This window comes from Euprymna scolopes, chromosome 45 (assembly GCF_053919585.1).
Source record: "Euprymna scolopes isolate OS-2025 chromosome 45, ASM5391958v1, whole genome shotgun sequence".
Classification (NCBI taxonomy): Eukaryota; Metazoa; Mollusca; class Cephalopoda; order Sepiida; family Sepiolidae; genus Euprymna; species Euprymna scolopes.
In genome coordinates, this window is record NC_136526.1 from 63,957,049 (window position 1) to 63,978,996 (window position 21,948).

General features: G+C 35.5%; 1 protein-coding gene across 3 annotated transcripts in view; it reads left to right on the top strand.

Moving 5' to 3' along the window:
- Positions 1-21,948, top strand: part of LOC145269845 (lissencephaly-1 homolog B-like) — a 200,125-nt gene that overhangs the window by 16,199 nt on the left and 161,978 nt on the right. Inside the window, exon 1 of one of the 3 annotated variants that reach the window (XM_080125575.1) lies at positions 12,819-12,888. The exons of the other annotated variants lie outside the window; for them this stretch is intronic. The gene's annotated coding sequence lies outside the window, so the exon portion shown is untranslated. Of the gene's footprint in view, positions 1-12,818; positions 12,889-21,948 lie in introns of those variants that run through there. 3 annotated transcript variants of the gene reach the window in all.

The window sequence follows — 21,948 nt, forward strand, 5'->3', positions numbered from 1 at the left end:
CAACTTTGTAGACCAAATATTCAAAGAGGAGTTTGGTAGAGATCCCTCCCCCCTCACACACACACACAAGGTCACTTATATATATATTTTCATTTTCCATTCAGCCAAAATGGAAGCATTATTTTGGCTGTCTTCAAATTTTTAAACTCCAATTTCTGACGCTTTGTTTTTCAATTTGGACAACTGAGGCGAGCACCTGTTGTTCATTGACTTGCAACTGATACCCTCCATTACATTGAACTTTTTCTTTTTGGTTGGTTGTTTTTGGGCCTTAATATTGAACTCTGAATGGACTGTTCGCATGAACTGTTTTCCATATTTATATTATGTTAAGTTTTGTGTGTAAAACCCATAAAACTTCTAATTTCAAGTAACCAGCAAATACATAGTCACGCTAAAAATTAGCATTTCTATCTGATTATTTTGCTAACAGTTTTTCCTCTGATGAGAAGAATTAGCATTCTTTGAAATTCTGCGGATTAAGGATTTCCTAGCACCAGGGATTAAGGATTTCCTAACACATATATATATATATATATATATATATATATATATATATATATATATATATATATATATAGTGGAAATGGTAATTAATAAAAACTGAAGAAAGTGCTCAATACTGTTGTAGAGCAAATTTTATTTTTTGTTACCATATCTTTCTGTTAAGTTATATTATTGTTTCAGCTACCCGGCCGTTTTTTTGGCCGTCTGTAGCTTTCTCAGACTTATACAGAAATGTTTGTTATTATGGGATGAAAGAGTGAAAGAGGTCAGGAGAGGGGTGTGAGAAGGGCGGAAGAAAGAGAGGAAGGGAACAAGGGAGAAAGGTGGGAGGGGGTGCTTGGTATGTCGGTAATGTTTTAGTTTTGGAGTTTAAGGAACTTGTGGGGGAGGGTCTGGGAAGTTCAATTCTGGTGTGGCTGAGGGCATAGGGATACATGGAGAATATGTGGGGGTAGGAGGAGGGTGGTACTGTAAAATTCGAGTCTTAAAGTTGGTGAGATGATTTCTTGGTAAGTATGTCTTGACCTGTTGGGTGTTACCTTATGTTTGGAGGCGGGGGGGGGGTTTATTTATTTAGTTTTTATTTGATTGTTAATTGTTTAATCATAAATTCTATGTAATTATGCAGAATGTAGAAACTATGCATAAATATAATTCGGCATAACAATGAAATAAAGCCAATCATCTAATGAGAAGCCATAAAAATGAATTAACGCTCATTTTTCAAAGGAACATTCAAATTAGTTAACTGTGCTTGCGTATTCATGACTAAGTATATTAAAAAGTTGGTTTTAATAATTCTTAAATAGAAAAAGTAGGCTTTTAATATCAATGTCAGAGCAACAAAAAACTCACCTCTTTAGGTATATAGATAATACGTGGGTATTTTATAATGCAACACGTATTGCATAATAACATTTGACACATCGGTTCCCCACCAAAGTTAAGCAATGATGAACCTGGCCAGTACTAAAATGGGTGACCATTTGGGACTTCCAGGTGATGTATGTACTCTCCACTTATCTCGGCATTGTTTCCAGTCATGATATTTCTCATATTTTCTCACAATAATATTTCTCATATTTTCTCACAATAATATTTTCTCACAATAATATTTCTCATATTTTCTCACAATAATATTTCTCATATTTTCTCACAATGATATTTTCTCACAATAATATTTCTCATATTTTCTCACAATAATATTTCTCATATTTTCTCACAATGATATTTCTCATGTTTTCTCACAATGATATTTCTCATGTTTTCTCACAATGATATTTCTCATGTTTTCTCACAATGATATTTCTCATGTTTTCTCACAATAATATTTCTCATGTTTTCTCACAATGATATTTCTCATATTTTCTCAGAATAATGATATTTCACATTTTCTCAATATTTCTCATATTTTCTCACAATGATATTTCTCATATTTTCTCACAATAATATTTCTCATATTTTCTCACAATAATATTTCTCATATTTTCTCACAATGATATTTTCTCATATTTTCTCACAATAATATTTCTCATATTTTCTCACAATAATATTTCTCATATTTTCTCACAATAATATTTCTCATATTTTCTCACAATGATATTTCTCATGTTTTCTCACAATGATATTTCTCATGTTTTCTCACAATAATATTTCTCATGTTTTCTCACAATAATATTTCTCATGTTTTCTCAGAATAATGATATTTCTCATATTTTCTCAGAATAATGATATTTCTCATATTTTCTCAGAATAATGATATTTCTCATATTTTCTCAGAATAATGATATTTCTCATATTTTCTCAGAATAATGATATTTCTCATATTTTCTCAGAATAATATTTCTCATATTTTCTCAGAATAATGATATTTCTCATATTTTCTCAGAATAATGATATTTCTCATATTTTCTCAGAATAATGATATTTCTCATATTTTCTCAGAATAATGATATTTCTCATATTTTCTCAGAATAATGATATTTCTCATATTTTCTCACAATAATGATATTTCTCATATTTTCTCACAATAATGATATTTCTCATATTTTCTCACAATAATATTTCCCCAAGTTTTTTCTCAATAATATTTTCCCATTTTCTCACAATAATATTTTCCCATTTTCTCACAATAATATTTTCCCGTTTTCTCACAATAATGATATTTAATATTTTCTCATAATAATTTCTCAAAATAAAGATATTTTCTCACAATAAAGATATTTCTCACAATAATGAGAAAATAAAGGTTGTTTTGCTAGAAAGTTAGCTAACGAAGAAAATTAATATCAGTCAATTTTTAATTTTGAATGCAAAAAATTGAATCATCTGAACAACTAGGAAATCTCTCAAATCATGGCGTTCTTTTACTTACTGCTTGCGGCGGACACGTGTGAGTATTGTTGTCTTTCATGACGCATGCTTGTTAGTTTGCACGTTTGAGGAGTGGAAGGTTGGAATGTGTAATTTCAGTTAAAGCTGGAATATAATTTCACAAGTTTATATGCAAGTAAATCGCTTTGTGTTTAGTCATTGGAGATCTTCATTCTGATTGTTGTTATAATAAATGCAAGATTTAAATGAAGACAAACCTTTTCAAAATTCAATATACACAACTGAAATCATTCGTTGACATCTATGCTGATGACGCACCATCTATGGCAACACATCAAAGGCCGTACATGACAAAGTTCTCTCTAATTCTCTTTCCTCTGATCTTGAGTGCGTGGTACAGTGGGGGAAGAGGTGGCTAGTTACTTTTAATGCATCGAAAACCAAGCTTCTATCTTTACACTATCAATGCTCCGATCCCCATCTGGCATCAATTGAAATGGATGGCTATCATCTTGGGAAGGCTCCATGTTTTGATAAGCTTCTGGGTTTGACCTTTATTCCTGATCTGAAATGGAACACGTACATCAGGTCTGTTGCCAAGGATGGTAGGAAAATGGTAGGATCCTTCTACCGCTCCAGAAGATATCTCATTACTGATGCAATTCTCTATCTGTATAACAGCCAAATATGTCCAAGGATGGAGTACTGCTGCTACATCTGGGCAGGAGCTGCTAAAACAGCCTATCCTGCCTTGACAGAGTACAAAATAGACTTTGTAGCTTAGTGAGGGGGATGCCCTTTTCTCTTCCCTGCAGCCTCTCTCCCACAGAAGAGACGTTGCGAGCCTGTCTTTGTTTTATCGTTATTTCCATTGCAAGTGCTCGTCTGAGCTCCAATCTCTGCCCCCCCCTCGCCAATCTTTCACAAAAAACACCCGTCTAGCTGAAACTACTGTCATTAATTTTCCCCACTCTTTATCTGTGCCTAAATCCAAACGTAAATTCCATGAGCAAAGCTTCTTTCTTAGAACTGCACACCAGTGGAACTCTCTTCCGTTTGCCTGTTTCCCACCTGACTACAACTTGGATGTCTTCAAGTCCAACATAAACAAATTCCTGACAAACCGCCCCCTTAAGTAAGACACTCTATCAAAACCCCCAATACTAATGATTACTACAATACTATCTCATTGATTACTGTACACGCAATAACCCTTATCCCCGAGTGGCTTCCGAGCCTTGATAAGTGGTGACCTTCATATATATAAAAAAAAAGCAAACAGTTAATAAGTATTCAAACAAACTTAGTGTTTTTGATCAGGTGTAGGGTTAGACTTTGTGGCCTCGTGGGAGATGTCCTTTTCTCTTCGCTGCAACCTCTGTCTCACAGAAGAGATGTTGCGAGTTTGTCTCTGCTTTATCGTTATTTTCATGGAAAGTGTTTGACTGAGCTTCAATCTATGGTCCCCCCTCGCCAAACTTTCACAAGAAACACTAGACTAGCTGAAAACATTATCAATAATTTTCCCCACTCTTTATCTGTGCCTAAACCTAAACATAGATTCCATGATCAAAGCTTCTTTCTTAAAACTGCACGCCTGTGGAATTGTCTTCTGTTTTCCTGCTTTCCAGCTGTCTATAATATGGTTGTCTTCAAGTCCAATTTGAACAAGTTTCTGATGAGCCGTTCCACTTAAGTTAACAAATTTACCGAACTTCCATTACTATTGATTACTATATTGTCCTTTTGACTACTCTACACTCTTTAACTCTTATCCTTGAGTGGCCGATCGGCCTTGATAAGTAGTGACGCCTATGTAAAAAAAACAAAAAAAAACAAAAAAACTTTTAAAGCATATACAGTAAAATAAGAATTTGGGTTTTATTTAGTTTCGAGTTGGTCAATTTTCTCAAATGTGGAGTCGTTAATACAAATGTCTGACTTAGATTCTTGCAATAGTAAAATCCCGACTCTTTTAGGTGGGGCAAGGGGTAAAATGCCGATTCTTGAGGTAGGGCAAGGGGTAAAAAACCCCGACTCTTGAGGTGGGTGTGAAGGGGCAAGTAAGTCTCATCTTTTAGGTACTGACTAAGGCTGGAGTGCTAAATATTTTGCTTTTGATTCTAGTTGATTGCACCCAAGTTTTTAAAATCATTACCATCGCGTACAATATATTAATTAATAGAGAATGTTAAGCTACTTTTGAAGTAGAGCAGGGATAAGCCAGATTCTTGAGGTGCGATGGAGGGAATAAGTCCGACTCTTGGGGTGGAGTAGGAGGAATAAGCCCGACTCTTGAGATGAAATGGTGAGAAGAGTGAGCACGACTCGTGGAGAGGGAATAAGCCCGACTCGTGGGATAGTGGGGAGGGAATAAGCCCAACTTGTGGGGTTCGATCCTAGAGGTACAAAATATGGTCAGACTTAAAGTATTATGAACTGACCCACCAATTCTTTCATAGAGATGTTTAGATTGCAATAAAATAATGACTCATCATAACAAAAAAAAATGTTTCGTTGATGGATTTGGAAGCAAGCCATGATCGCTAATGCCCGCAACAGATCTGGCATTTAAACTGAAGCAATGTTGCTATAACTACAAATTGAATACGCAAGCACTTTTTGATGATAGCAATGATTCTCGTCTTTTCACATCTGACCTAATTGATGCCGCATGTCGGGTGTAAAGCAATCAGCCGTGTCGACGCTCACGTTTATTCAACGACGACAAGTGATCAACTCTTACGTAATACATAATCTTATTTGTTTTGACTTTGAGAAAAAGTTTATTTGCGGACTGTTATCCTCATCTTCATTGTTGTTGCTTCACCACGTTTCGGCCAACTCATCCTCTGGCCTTCTTCAGATGATTAACCGTATAGGAATGCTATGGAAGGCAGTAATTACTTGGGATACATTTACGAGACTTAGCATTTCTATCCCATCGCGGTTAATCACCTGAAGAAGGCCAGAGGATGAGACAACAACTATGAAGATGCGGATAACAATCCGCAAATAAATAAAAAAAATATACAAAATACTCCTCTCAAAGGATTCCAATTAATTTGAGAAAAAAAGATGGGAAAACATTTTGTACTTTGTATTTATTTGGGCAGCTTCATTTTAGGAAATCAAGATCGAAAGATGAAAATATGTCAATCAATACTTTTACTTGTGTAATCGATGCTTATATATTTCTGCATTCTTGGAGGTTGAAAATCTATATATTAATATCATAGTATCTTTAATGTATGTACGTGTGTTGCATTTTCCAGATTATAAAAAGGAGGATAAAAGATAACATACTACGAACATTAAATTAATATATGGCTAATTTAATGTTCGTAGTATTTAATCACCTTCTATCCTCAGTTTTAATAAATAGGATCTCCTATTCACTGAAAACGCGATGTAAAAAATAAAATTAAAATAATAAAAAACATAGTAATTGTCTGTATTTTTGAGATGAGGTGTTTTTATTTATTGAGATTGTCGGCCTGACTTCCTCATCTTGGTTGTTATAGTCACAGCGTTCCGGCCGTTTTGCCCTCCGGCCTTCATCAGGTGTTTTGTATCGAACTGGAGAACTGTTTGTTAGGAGTCTCGATACAAAACACCTGATGAAGGCCGAAGGGCAAAACGTGACTATAACAACCAATATGAGGAAGTCGGTCAAACAATCTCAATAAATAAAAAAAACATGTCGCTTTTGGGCTGTATGTGAAACTAAAATATACATCCTTGGTCTTCTGGCTAGAATCCAAGGGTAGTATCTGTTCTGTATAAAGATGGTATTTTGATATTGTGGGGGTTTCTGTTTATGCCAGGCGTCCATACAATGGAAATATGTCACAGACTCCTATAAGGATATTGGAGATAAACCGTAATAACCAAATATATTCTGACACAACATTAACTAAGTTACTTAGATACATATTTTAACAGTTTTAACAAAAGGGCTACAATAATATTGCGGTGTTTCCATTCACGCTGAACATCCACAGAATGCCAGCAGCAATATATTACATATGAAAGATGCCATTGTGGAATTTCCACACGTCCCTTTAATATCTATTACTTGGATTATTTGAACTACTGTATGCTATTCTCACGTTTCAGCTGATGTAACCTCTGACCTGCTTCAAGACTATCTTATGTCGGAAGATATTAGTTTTATGACCTAAAATGCGCCAAACATTGATGTTATTGTTTTTTTTCCTTTCTTTTGCAAAACTCAATCATGTTGTGTAAATTTAAAAACACGAAAATAACAATTTTTCTCTACAAAACAACCAAACCAAACAATATGAATAAGTAGTTGAAGATATAAAGAACTTGAATCATGAAAACTTTTTCCAAAATTACTTGATTTCGCATTAAATAACTCGAAAAAGGTTGATACGCTGTAATACAAAACAACCAAACCAAACATAAATATTTGAAAATGTAAAGAACATTAAACATAAAATTTTTTCTCCAAAATTACTCGATTTGATACTTGTCACGATACACTTTTTACAAGGGAGTCACCATTTATGAAGGCCAAAGGCCACTCGAGGACAAAGGTTATTGAATGTAAGGTGGTAGTTTAGTAATCGTTAGTGGTGTAGATTAGGTAGAACTTGGATTATTTAAAGGGACGGCTCAACAAGAATTTGTTTACATTGGACTTGAAGGCTACCATATTGTAATCGGTCTGGAATCAGGCCAAAGGAACAGTGTTGCACATGAAGGCAGTTTTAGGAAAGAAAGCTTGTTCATGGAATCTGCCTTTAGAATTAGTGAGGAAAATTGTTGATAGTCATTGTTGCTAGTCGAGTGTTTTTCTTTCTTTCTTTTTTTTTTTTTTGTGAAAGTTTGACAAAAGGGGACCATAGATTGGAGCTCAGATGAGCACATGTCATGAAAGTAACCATAGTGCAGGTTGAAATGTGAGAAAAATACCCTAGAATCCAAATGACACATATCAATTTTCATCTAAAAAATTCAGAAATAAACCAAATTGGTATGAACCCAAATCAGTATGAAAATGGAAGTGATTTGAAGCTCTTTTCATGTCATAAACGCATCACACATTTTGAATTTTAATGACTATGGTTCGTTGGAAAAAGAACAAAAAAATTCTTTTCACCATTCATCGTCGAGACACCTGAAGAAGGTTCGAAGTTACATTGGCTGAAACATTGTGCGAATAGCACCCAAGATGAGAACAATAGTCTGAGCAGTCCAAATATAAATTATTAGCTGTGCCTAACTGCGTTGGTCATTTCCAACAAGTTCACCATATCCTGAACACTGGCTGACCAGTCACGGTGATCCAAGGCAGATTCCATTATGAATGCAAGCCATTTGCGATTCCAGCGACAGACCCAGTAAAGGTGAGAGCCCAAAATCAGTTCAACATCCTGCTTCATTGTCCTGGGCTAGGTTTGGAGTTGACCATAGTGATGCTTTTTCTTCCCAGCCTGGTGGTGGTGTTGGGTCGATGACTTCATGAATGAAGTCCCTTGGGTGTTGTCAAAAGGCATGGTCAAACCAACAAAGTCGCCTTGCCTGGTGAGATTTTTGGAGGGAATAGATCTTGCAGCAAACAGGAATTGTACTGTTGGAGATAAACTGTTGTCAGTGGACACAGGATGCAACATAGGCAGTGATGGTCGAATACCTCCAGTTTGCATTGGTTACTTGCCTGCATAGGTCAAGTCTTGGTGCCATAAAAGAAAATGGTGCGGACGAAGGCTTGGTAGATTCTGATTAGTGTTGAGCCTTATTTCTTTTTGAGACCAGAATTGCAATCAAAGTCAGCAGAAAGCAATGGAGCATTTCTGATTCCTCTCCTAGGCCTGTTGGGGTAATGATGTAGCCGATATATTTGAACCGATCGACCTCTTCAAGGGTTTCCCTGGAGAAAGATCTGCCCCATTAGTAGATTTATCTTTATGCTGATCTTTGAAGCATAAAATTGCATGTTGTTAATGGCCGATTTAATGTCCACGAAGCTTGCATACAGTATGGCGATATCATCAGGGTAATTGCTGGTATTGCCATATTGTGTTGCCCGGGAGTTTTTAAAATATTATTTTTTGCTTTCATCTTTTTTACTTTATCGTTTAGTCATTAAATTATTAATTCAACTGAGTTGTTATTATGGAATTATAACTGACTGTATGGATATGATAATTGTTCACAGACATCTTATGACAGAAAGTTAGACAAAAGGTCAGTTATATTAGAATCCAGCTCCCACAAAAAGGCTTACGGTAGTTTTGCATCCTCTGAACATAGGTAATGCCTGGGAGGATGTTCTTATAAAATCAAACAAACTACATTTTGATCCTATCTTAAAGACTTTTATTAAGAATAATTTCATTTTATTGTGGAGTAGGCAAAAAACAAAAAAAATGAAAAAAAAAGGTGTTAGACCCCCCCCCCCCCCCGAACCCTTTCTAATTAATAGACGGCCCACTGTTTTCTGGCTTATGAAATAAAACAGAAACTACACTTTGATCCTATCTCGAAAACTGGTATTATTAGACTGCAATATTTTTAAATGCAAAGCTGATGGAACAAGAGCGAGCTACCCTCATGGATTAAATAAAGAGCTTTGTTAAAGTTCTGTGCAAATAGCCCGAGTTCGACAAAGATTCCCAAGTTTGACAAGGTACATCTGAATTAGATCAGAAATTACATTGACATTCCAGATGAGAACAGTAGTCGGAATATTCCAAATTATCAATCCTCATCTCAAAAATTCATAAACATGATATTTAATAATGGTTTACTTGTAAGAGAAAGTATTCTCCTGCTGGGTCCTGAGAAACCCCTGTGCAGACATACCTTAGATACTCGAGGATAGAATTTAGTAGGCGTTAGAGTTCTGTCCAGTAGACATTTAGACATCCATATTCAAAGTAAAATTTATATGATTCGAGATTTGGATTTCTTGAGAATTGTCATTATGTTAGGTTAAAATCTATCTATAATATAAATCTCACCTGTCTGTTTAAATGTATCACGGCTCTACGGACAAACTTATCTTTAGTTGCCTTTTGACAACTAAATATTTTCCTTTACTAGCCAAACCCACATGATTTTTAGAATATGACATGTTCATTTTGTGACGAGTGTGTACATCATAAATATTTATGTGTGTGTGTGTGTGTGTGTGTGTTTTTGTTTTTTTTAATAAGTATCATTCTAAATATGTTGCTACTTGAAGGTATAAACATTCTGATTTCTTCAGATATTTTCAAACAACCTTCGTTAAAAAAAGTATATTGTCCTATTAAACTCTTATTGTTTAAATAATTTAACTTTATTCAAAAAAAGGAAAAAGAAATTTTTTGAAAAGATATTTTTCACTCGGTAGTGAGATTTGGAAGATTGTCAGTGAAAGAAATTTTTTTTTTTTTTTTTTTTTACATAGGCATCACCACATTATCAAGGCCAAGAGGCCACTCAAGGATAAGGGTTAAAGAGTGTACAGTAGAAATTGGACAATATAGTAATCGTTAGTAAATGGAAATTTGGTAAAGTTGATAACTTATATGGAACGACTCATCAAGAACTTATTTACGTTAGACTTGAAGACAACCATATTGTAGTCAGCCGGAAAGCAGGAAAACGGAAGACAATTCCACAGGCGTGCAGTTCTAAGAAAAAAGCTTTGTTCATGGAATCTACATTTAGGTTTAGGCACAGATAAAGAGTGGGGGGAATTATTGATAGTGTTTACAGCTAGACGAGTGTTTCTTGTGAAAGTTTGGCGAGGGGAGATCATAGATTGAAGCTCATTCGAACACTTTCCATGAAAATAACGATACATCAGAGACAAACTCGCAACATCTCTTCTGTGAGATAAAGGTTGTAAGGAAGAGAAAAGGACATCTCCTACGAGGCTACGAAGTCTATTTTGAACTCTATCAAGGCAGGCACAGTCCTTTCTAGCAGCTCCTGCCCAGATGTGGCAACAGTATTCCATCCTTGGACGTACCTGGCTCTTATATAGATAGAGAATAGCATCAGCAGTGAGATATCTACCGGATCGATAGAAAGATCCCACCATTTTTCCAGCGGCCTTGGCAACAGATTTGATATACGTGTTCCATTTAAGATCAGGAGTAATGGTCAAAATCGCCAAAAGATAAGTGTTTCATTATTTCTAGTTGCCATTTTGAAAAATCACTCGCAAATGCAATTGTTTCACTCTCAATGTAGAGCCCTGTATATGTATGTATGTCTGCCTAAAACTTTCGACACAGGCGACGGATTTACACAAGATCAGTATCGTCTTGAAGCTTGACCCTTCGGATGACAAATATAAAAAATTGGCCAAAAACATTAATTCCTTCACCCTCAAATGGGCTCTTTCCTACAGGAGGGGTCGCTTTGTTTGCCGATATTTTCGAAAGTCGTCCCCTCTTTTTGATTGACTTGCTTTAATTAAAACATTCGTCATTTCCGGTTTGGCGATGGGCGCAACAGCAAAGACGTCACTTTTGTCCCCCCCCCCCCTCATCCTATTCCTTCTCTATGGTACGGGTTTGAGCCTGCCTGCCTACTACCACTTTTTTCTTTCCTCAACACACACCTCCAAGCATTCGGGCAACGCCAGGCACCCAGTCTAGTATAATTATAAAACTCTGTAGACCATCCGACTGCTCTTGCTTGAATTGTTTTTTATTTCTTATGTTCGCTTCTAACAAGGTATATCGCCACTTGGACGTAAGAGGCTACTATTTGGGACCATGCCTAGGAAAGATTAACAAGATGTTTGTTTACATTACATTTAAACCTCTCTATATCCATACAGTCAGGGAAACAGGTAGCAAGAAAGGAGTTCCAAAGTCTAGCTGTTCAAGGGAAGAAACTATTAGAGTAGAAAGCTTTCTGACGTTTAGGGACCTCGGCACTGAAGGGGTGTGATTTTGTTGCTAAATGGGTTTGTACATTGAGGAGGCACAAGTGCAATGGGTTTATCAGAGTACATTTTATTAAAATTCTTGTAAAACAGGCACAGATGCAACATTGCAGCGATGGGACAGGGGTTGGAGCTTAGTTGACAAAGTGGGGCCTATTAGATTGGAGACTCTTTTTTGGACCCTATCCAAGAGGGAGAGGCTATTTGTAGATGCAGCAACAATACTCCATGCATGTAGATGTACAGGATACTCTCAGGTGTGAGAAGTTTTCTAGCACGATAGAGGGAACCCACTTTCTTTGCAGCAGCCTTCACACTGTCCTCAGTATATTTGTTCCAGTTCATATTTCAGCCGAGGAGTTTGAAGAAAGAATTCTCACATAAGGAGTTGTTTGTCATGGATATCGGTGATTCGAGACATATTTTGTAATTGTTAAATGAGAGCAGCTTAGTCTTACTAGCATTAAATGTTACCATCCATCTGCATCCCCATTCAACTACGGTCTGGAGGTCATTTCCTAATGATTCTGTCATTGTCTTATATTTGTGTACATCCATTCTTCCCTCTTTCTCAGGTAGGGTATTATTTGTTATGTATATCGGTGGTTGGAGAGACGTCTAGTAATTTTTAAAGGAGAACAGCTTAGTCTTATCGGGTGATTCTATCTTTTAAAAAAGGGATGACAGATGAATTTATATATTCAAATGTGTAAGCATATATATATATAGTTTAGTAGAAATGGTAATTAATAAAAACTGGAGAAAATGCTCAATACTGTTGTAGAGCAAATATGTGTAAAAGTCTGAGGCCGTTTTTTTTTGGCCGTCTGTAGCTTCCTCAGACTTTTACTTTCTGTAAAAGTCTGAGGAAGCTACAGACGGCAAAAAAAACGGCCGGGTAGCTGAAACAATAATGTAACTTAACAGAAAGATACGGTAATAAAAAATAAAACGTGTATATATATATATATATATATATATATATATATATATATATTATATAGTTTTTTTTTTTTTTTTTTTTTTTTTTTTTTTTTTTTTTTTTGCAATAGATTTTCCCAACGAAACGTCTGATTCTAATTGTGATAATTACCCGTGCGGAATGTCTGCTGCCAAGCAACCAACAGGTAGTACTTTATTGGGAAGAGTTAACACAAATATTGGCCACCTGTTGCTTCACCTCTGTCATTCATTTTTTACCTCTGTACCTCACGCAGAAAGGGGAGACGGCTGCACAGGTCTGTGGGTAGTGGTGGTGGTAGCAGCATAGAGTGGATTCGCTTGTAGTGAGTCGACAGTGGATGCACATATTTACACCCACGTCTCGACTAATAATAATAATACTCTCTTATTAAGATGACCGTAACAGAAGGAACTTTTGCATCTATATTTATTGATCGTATCCATTGCTCAATTACTTCTTCCTACTTCTCCCTTTCCTTTACCCTCCTACTTACCTGTTAATCTGTTATTCCCCCCCCTCCCCCCTCTCTCATTTATTGCTTATGCTCATGTAATACCGGTTAATAATTATCCCTTTGCACATGACTCTTGCGACGACAACGATAAGTATGTGTGCTTTCGCTCTGCTTACCGATACGCCGCCGCACACATTTAAACTACATGTTTGGTTTATTTTTTGTCAGTTTCTACTTAATGAGATTAGTGTTACGGTTGGTACAGTTCACGTGTCAGGATAGATGAGGCTTTTTTTTTTTTTTTTTTTCGACAGCATCGACTTTGTGGAATCTATTTCTAATGAGATCTCAAATGAAACGGATCTTTTTAATTGCTTTTCATGGCATTTAAGACAGAATAGGTTTTGTGAATGTTTTTAATGGCTTTTAAAATAGTATGGGTTTGTAACTTTTTTTTTTTTAATGGGTTTTAGAATAGGTGTATGGATGTTTTTGATGGAATTTGAAATAATGGAACTTTTGTATGATTTTTTAATAGGTTATGAAATAAAGCGGTTTTTTAATGGGATATGAAATAAAGCAGTTTTTTTAATGGGATATTAAATAAAGCAGTTTTTTTAATGGGATATTAAATAAAGCAGTTTTTTAATGGTATATCAAATAAAGCAGTTTTTTAATGGGATATTAAATAAAGCAGTTTTTTAATGGTATATCAAATAAAGCAGCTTTTTTTAATGGGATATGAAATATTCCTTTGAAGATTTTCTAATGGTATCTGAAATAGGTTCGTATGGGCATTAAAAAAATGAATCCAGTAAAACAGGTCATTTTGCACATTTTTAAAGTAAAATTGACACATCTGTAATAGGACATTTTATTTCAGCAAAATAATTATTTTTCAGAAATAAAATGTCCTATTACAGAAGATGTGTCAATTTTAAACCTCAACTGCTTTATTTCATATTCCATGAAAAAATCTCAAATAAAAAGGATCTTTTGAATTGCTTTTCATGGCACTTAAAACGGAATAGGTTTGTGAATGTTTTTAATGGCGTCTAAAAAGAATGCCCATTCATGGAGTATTGTTGTCACATCTTGGCTGGTGCATCTACCAGTAGTCTATCTCGCTTGGATATGGTCCAAAAAAAAGTCTCCAATCTAATAGGTCTCAATTTATCAACTAAGCTCCAACCCCTGTCCCATGCTGCAATGTTGCATCCCTGTGCCTGTTTTACAAATATGTTAATGAAATATGCTCTGATGAACTCCTTGCACTTGTGCCCCCTCGATGTACATATCCCTAACAAACCTGTTTAGCAAAAAAAAATCACACCCCTTCACTGTAGAGATCCCTAAATGTCAGAACGCTTTCTATTCTAATAGTTTCTTCCCTTGAACAGCTAGACTTTGGAATTCCCTTTCTGCTGCCTGCTTCTCTGACTGTACTGATATGCAGAAGTTTGAATGTAATGTAAACCAACATCTTGTTAATCTTTCTTAATCATAATCCCAAATAGTAAAAGTGACGATATGCCTTGTTAGGGGTGAACGTGAGTTAAAAAAACAAAAAAAAAAAAAAAAAAAAAAGACACAGCAAACTACTTGAAAGTGAAATATATGTTTGTTCTATTCGTCAAGCTTTTTGGGTAGATACATATGTCAAAACTCGGGAATTTTTTGCAGTATTGAAATTCTTTGAATACTTATTCTGCACAATCCTATATTTTTAAGATCAAACTCAAGTACACAGCAACTTGTGCAGCAAGCTTCAGCGGCGGAGGCGATTAGCCGGAGTTAGGGTTAGGGTTTTAGCTTGAAAGCGAAGATCAAAAGGTTCTCCATCAAAAGCTGTCAGCATCTTGCACAAGTTTTCTACTCTAATAGTTTCTTCCCTCGAACAGCTAGACTTTGGAATTTCCTTCTTGCAATCTGTTTCCCTGACTGTACTGATATGCAGAAGTTTAAATGTGACGTAAGCCAACATCTTGTTAATTTTTCTAGGCATGGTCTAAAATATTAGTCCCTTATGTCTAAGTGGCGATATGCCTTGTTAGAGGTGAAGGTGAATAAATAAAAAAAAAAAACACCTGAAACGGGATCGTGTTGGTAGTGAAGCAGGTTTGATACTATGAAGCGAATTTGTCGCTCTCATCCTCATCCGTTATTTTATTTGTTGTACTTATTAATCTGCTTTGCTTAACGATACAATAAGCCGCGGATCAAGCAGAATGTGCTAATGCAAGCAATATCAGCATTTGTTGTTAATCGTGTTTAAAGATGTTGGAATTACCTCCTTGACCCCCGCCTCCATCCCATCCAAAGTGCAGGACTCGTGTAAAACATTTATTTTTGCTATTTCATCACAAACACAAACAAAGTGCCACTTGCACGTAGGAAGTTACTATTTGAGATCAAATCTAGAGTGATATTATGCAGAAAGTTAAGCAGCGAGATATCCGTTCACATTCTGCATGTCAATACAGTTAGGGAAACAGGGATCTGGGAGGAAATTCCAAAGTCTAGCAGTTTGAGGAGAGAAACTATTAGAATAAAAGGCTTCCTGGCATCCTTGGTACCTAGGGGTTAGATTTTGCTGCTTGTCGGGTTAGAGGTATTTATGTTGAGGGGATACAAGTGTTTTGATTTTTTTTGAGCACATTCCATTAAAAGAGTTGTAAGATAGGCACAGGGATGCAACATTTTGGTGATGGGACAGAAGTTGGAGTTTAGTTGATAGTGCGGGATTTATTAGGTTGGAGACTTTTTTTTAATCTTTTTCTAGGAGTGAGAGTTTAGTAGCAGATGCATCAGCCCATGCCTATCAGTGTTTAAGGTTTCTTATTTTCTTTTTATATAAAGGGAAGGTGTGTGTGTGTGTGCTGAAACCTCGTACCGTTTGAAAGAGCAATATGTGAAAATTAGAAAAAGAAAAGATTAATTCTGTGATTAACTGGACCACTTTTTGGAAGGAGTGTCCATTTTTGCGTTGCGTTTTTTGCAAGTCACGACCGTGTAATTCACTAAAACTATGTTTAAAAACCTTATTTTGCGAAATGACGTCTAAAGCACTCGTAGTCGTGTTGGCTAAAGCGTTAGCCAGTAACTTTTTTCCCTTTTCGTTCGCATTTCAGGTTCGAACCCAACTGCTGCGGCTCTTTTTTTTTTTTTTTTTTTTTTTTCACGGGCACTTGCTGCTATTTTCATTGAAAGAAAAGTTCTTTTGATTGATTTATTTTTTTTGGGTGGGGTTCCAGCACACTGGCAACAAAAACTGCTCAATATCCGGAGAATAGCTACTTCTCTTTGTATCCCTTCTGCCGAAATATCTGGTGGGGAATTTGTTCTTCTGTTTTTTTTTTTTTTTTTTTTTTTTTTTTTTTAGGGCCGGGGGCGATTCCATTCTTTTATTTTTTAAATTTTTGTGAGGGGCTCGATGAAAGTGCTCAATATCGTTAGTATAGCAACTGTGTCCAAACCGAACTTCATGTTCACCTGGGCAAAGCCGAGTATCCATACTAGTAATTATTAAAAGAAAGAAGTTTAGTCTTAGCAGCATTGAATGTTATCATCCATTTATGTCCTCATTCCACTAGAGACTGGAGGTCTTTCCTTAAGGTTTCAGCCATTTCCTTAGATATTTCTCAACGATCCAGAATACTCTCAGGTGTGAGCAACTGTCTAGCATGGTAGAGAGCACCCACATTCTTTGCAGCAGGCTTGGCAATGTCCTCAATTTACTACAGACTGGAGATCTTCCTTTAAGGTTTCAGCCATTGCCTTAAATATGTGATTATTTATTTTCCTCCTAGTGTCTGCTACAGAGCGTGGTGTCATCAGCAAATATACCCATCTCGGACACAATTTTATCATGGAGGCCATTTATGAATATCAGAAATAATAATGGTTCAAGAATCGATTCTTGTGGCACACCTGCATTTATATCATGTTGTTTTGATGTACGACTATCAAGGACAACCTAGATTCTTCTCTTGCCTAAGAAGGATTTAATTATTTGTCCAGTAATACCATATGATTTGATTTTTATGTCAGATCCTGTCGAACACCTTAGATACATCTAGGACTACTACCGTAGCCTCCACTGCCTTGTTGTTGTTGTTTCATCCAATGCCAGTAGTCGCAGGTGAAATGTGAACAAATTCCAATTGTGAGAGCTCTCGATCGGCCATTGCAGCAACCAGCTCAGTTCCTGCCAAACCGGTTTCCTCTTCAGTAATGGATTTCAGTGTTACACATGGACGTCCAACTCTCCCTTTTGCGTCTGGAGTCCAAAATAGGAGCTTTCCTGCCGGTTTATCATGGTGACTAATATGATCGACAAGTGTTAGATGTCTCTGTCTCACAATATTGGAAACACGAGGCAGGGAACCATACAATGACTTGTTTGTTTTCCAGGATATGTTGTACTCAGAATCATGGACGCTAAGCGTATCACGCCGAAAACATCTTGATAGTAAATATAGAGGAATGCTTTAACTAGCCGCTGCCTTATCCAGTGCATTGTATATATGTTCAGAGATTACAGTTAAGATATCTGCAGTAGAATGAGCTTACCTAAATCCATTGTTGGAAAGAAGTTTGACATTTGTGAGGTGGTGGACTAGTGCTTGATTGAAGACGGACTCAAAAATTTTGTCGAAAAGTGGCCAATGAGACGATAAGAGGTTCAGTTCTTTATATACCCATCTCGGACACAATTCTGTCTATAAAGTATATTTCTTTCTAATTAAGCTAAGAAAAATTCTCACCATTCTAACAAAACCTCAACTCCCCCCAAAAAAATCAATGCCATACAACACCCGCAGCGTCAATTTGTAATTACGAATTTACATTACTATTTCTGTACTGGCGGTCGTAGACACGTTCCTAGACTACAAAGGCTGCATCATTACAATTTTGTTTTAAATAGTTTTCAAACACACTCAGATAAGGATAATATTTAAAAAATAGAATCGTATGTAACATTTTCTACAACTAGCAGGACCACCTGGTATCGCCTGAGATTCTAATTTCCGTAATTTTCAGTAAAAATGGAAATATAAACAATATTATGTTTCTGGAATTCTGAGATGAGGATTGGTTATTCGTATTGGATTCTTCCGACTACTGTTCTCATCTTGAGTATCATTTTTCACAACGTTTTGGTCGGTGTAACCTCTGACCTTCTTCAGGTTTATCTTGTTAAACTCTGAGAATCTGCATGGACTTTTGAATGGAACCCTTTATTTAATCCATGGGAGTAGTATGCTCTTGTTCTGTTGGCCATGGCTGGTAGAAGTCTTGAGTAATTTACAGTTGTTTATTTGGTGTTGCCCGCACTGAGGATTGAACCATTAACCTTCAGAAGACTGTAACTTTTGGAAGAAAAATTCCTCAAGTTCAACAAGATACATAAGCAGAAGGTCGGGGTTACATCAATCGAAATGTTTTGAAAATAACAAAATGAGAACAGTAGTCTGAAGAATCCCCCCTCTCCCCTAAAAACATAATCAATCCGCATCTAAAAAAATTTCGAACTTGTTTTGGTTCACCAATTCATTAGTTCATGTGGCAAGGAGAAGGGTAGGAGGGAGGGCACTGAGGTCATCATAATGACCATGCCGTATCACCCCTAAACCCATGCGGTTTACTTTCTATAGAAAACCACTCCATTTTCACATGAATTAACCTGATTTATAAAAAAAAGATTGAAATGACAAGAACTGAAGAATTAAACTCCTTATCTGTTTGACCTCTATTTGACCCCACTTTTTTTTTTAATTAACTTGGTTCCAATTAAATTAGTTGCTAATCTTAAGTCCTGTGTCAAAATCCCTTTGATTTCAATAAAGCAATTAGCTTTAGATCTCAACCAAAACAAGTTTATGGCCCCCTTCTGACATGCTCTTTTGCTCTAGGAAGACTGCTAGTTACCAACCAAAATAACTGAAATCCAATACAAAAAGTAAGTAAAACTTTTGCATATATATATATATATATATATATATATATATATATATATATATATATATTTATCTATTTATTTCACTGATTGATATAATAATTGACTGGTTTTGGCCTACGAAACAGATACTGTCAAAAATTGTATAAGTTAACTGAATTAAAGGAATAAATTATAAGACGGTCAACATCATGAATTTTGGAATATAACTTTTTGTCGTTTATCTCTATATTGCTCTAATTACATTGAGCTTCTTAAATAAGGATATATATATATATATATATATATATATATATATTCAAGCAGATATTATTAAATACAGCGGAGGTACTTTGCTTTTATGATTCTTTTTTACTTTTTTTGATTTTCTGTATAATCATTTTTATATCAAAATCAAAATATTCATAGTTATCTTTTAGTTATCACGAGCACTTTCGATTCGTCCTCGAATCATCTTCAGGTGTTAAGGTGAAAGTAAACAGGAGCGAAATAAAAAAATTAAAGGTAAAATGTACAATAAATCGTATCACCAGATGGAAGGTTAAAAGTCGATTAAAAATCTGAGTCGATTAAAATCGAGTCCATGGCCAATATTGACAAAGCGCATTGTTTACGTGCTACGCCAGATATTTTAACACGTTGCTCTTGAATGCAATATTATTTATAGTAGGGTATGTATATATATCTTCAATTATATTTCACCTTTTATTTATACCAATTCTTTAATTTATTAAGCTCAATATAATTACAGAGCATATAACAAATAACTGACAAAAGTTTATATTCCAAAATTCAAAGATGGCATAATAAAAATGAAAAAAAGGTATTTGCAACTTCTCTTTCAATTTTTGGATTTTGTAATCATGTCCATATACCTTCAATTTCTTTTTAAAATTGATAATAGCTTTTTCTTCTGATGAGTTAAGGGCAGAATAGATTCATTGATTGATATAATAATTACATGAATGATTTTGTGCTACGAAACAGGTGCTGTCAAGAATTGTGCATGTCAACTTAAAGGAATAAACGGTAAGATGGTCAACATTTTGAAATTTGGAATTGAAATTTTTGTCATTTATTTGTTACATATATATATATATATATATATGTATGTATATGTGGGGTTATTTAGCACTTCAGCATTCATCATCACTGTCTGAGCTATCGGCAGATGGATAAAAGGGGTCAAAAATGCAAAATTGGTACTTGGGGGTCGTCAGATTGTTATGTTTGTCAACTGTTTCATGACTGCATGTGCGAATCATTCACATGACAGCATCTTTATATTAAGTATAAGTAGGTTTGAAAACACTTTTTAAAGATCGTGGCAAGCTGGCCTAATGGTTATCATACTTGACTCATTGTCTTTATTTTTATTTTTTATTTACAAGAATTAAACTTAAAAAAAAACATAATACTTGCATGCACATGTCCCAGTTTCTTTCCATTTTTTTTTTTTTTTTTACTTTATTTTTTTTAAAGGAATTTAACGTTATGTTTATTAACGGGCAACGCCAGGTACATCTGCTAGTATGTATATGGAGGGTTGTCCTGGCATTTTTTTTTTTCAGAATGTAATCTTGCATGTTCCCTTACTAATTGAAAGATGAACAAACTCTTTAAATGAATTTGCATATTATTATTTGTACTCACTGGGAGTTCTCACACAGGCCATTATCAGAAATCACTGACAACAATCAGTGATGCTCCCTGGAGTCTTAGTGACAGCAAGTCTCCCCAGATTTTCAGTTTTCTCCACCTCTTTCCAGGTCCTGGATATGACCTTAAACTGTATCCGATGGTGAGGCCCCACCTTGCGGGCTTTGGGGAGTGTGAAGCCACCCTTTAATTGTCATTGCTCCCAGGTCCACTCTGACTCGGAGTGGTAGTACCTGTTAGGGTCCCAACTATGGGTTAAATAGAAACCTACTTGGAAAAAACAAATATATTCTATTAAAAAAATTTTCTTCAAAATCACTGGATTCGGCATTAAATAACCTGAAAAGGGTTGATATGTCGTAAAACAAAAACAACCAACCTCTTTCTGTAATGTTTATGAATGACTTTACTTTTTGTAACAGCCGCTTGCCATTGACTTCTTGCTGGCAATGACCATTGGTCTTTACTGGAAGGTGGGTGGCAATAAGCTTCCCCAAGGTCACAATGTTCATTCATTCATTCATTCATTCATTCATTCATTCATTCTCACACACACACACACACACACACGCACACGCACACGCACACACACACACACACACACACGGTATGGTTAGTGCTTTCCTTCCTCAGCCCTTCCATTCTCTGTGACCCTTCACGACTATTTGGTGTTGTTTCAACCGAGACTGATTTTTTAAAAAATTATTATTCGTTGTCATCACCTTCGTCTTCTGGTTAACATCCATTCTAAATTTTTGTTAGTACTAACCAGGTTAAACGTTGCTCAACTTTGGTGATCTAATGGAACTTGTGTGTCAACGTGGTATTATTTTATTGCTTGTACAATGTGTCTTGCACATGTTTCGTTGAATGGTATAGATCGACCAGATAACTTATCAGAGACCATATAAATCCATGAGAAAAATAGTTTCTCATGGATTTATATGGTGAGTTGTTTGGTTAATCTATGCTATTCAATGAAACGCGTGTGAGACGTACCATATATCAAATAAAATAATAATGTTATTTAAATATAATCGTGGTATTGGAATTGTTTACAAATGATATATATATGCTCTTACAGTGCAATCCATTCTTATTGAGCTTAAATAAATTTTGCCATTTTTAAAAAACAAATTTATTGAATATGT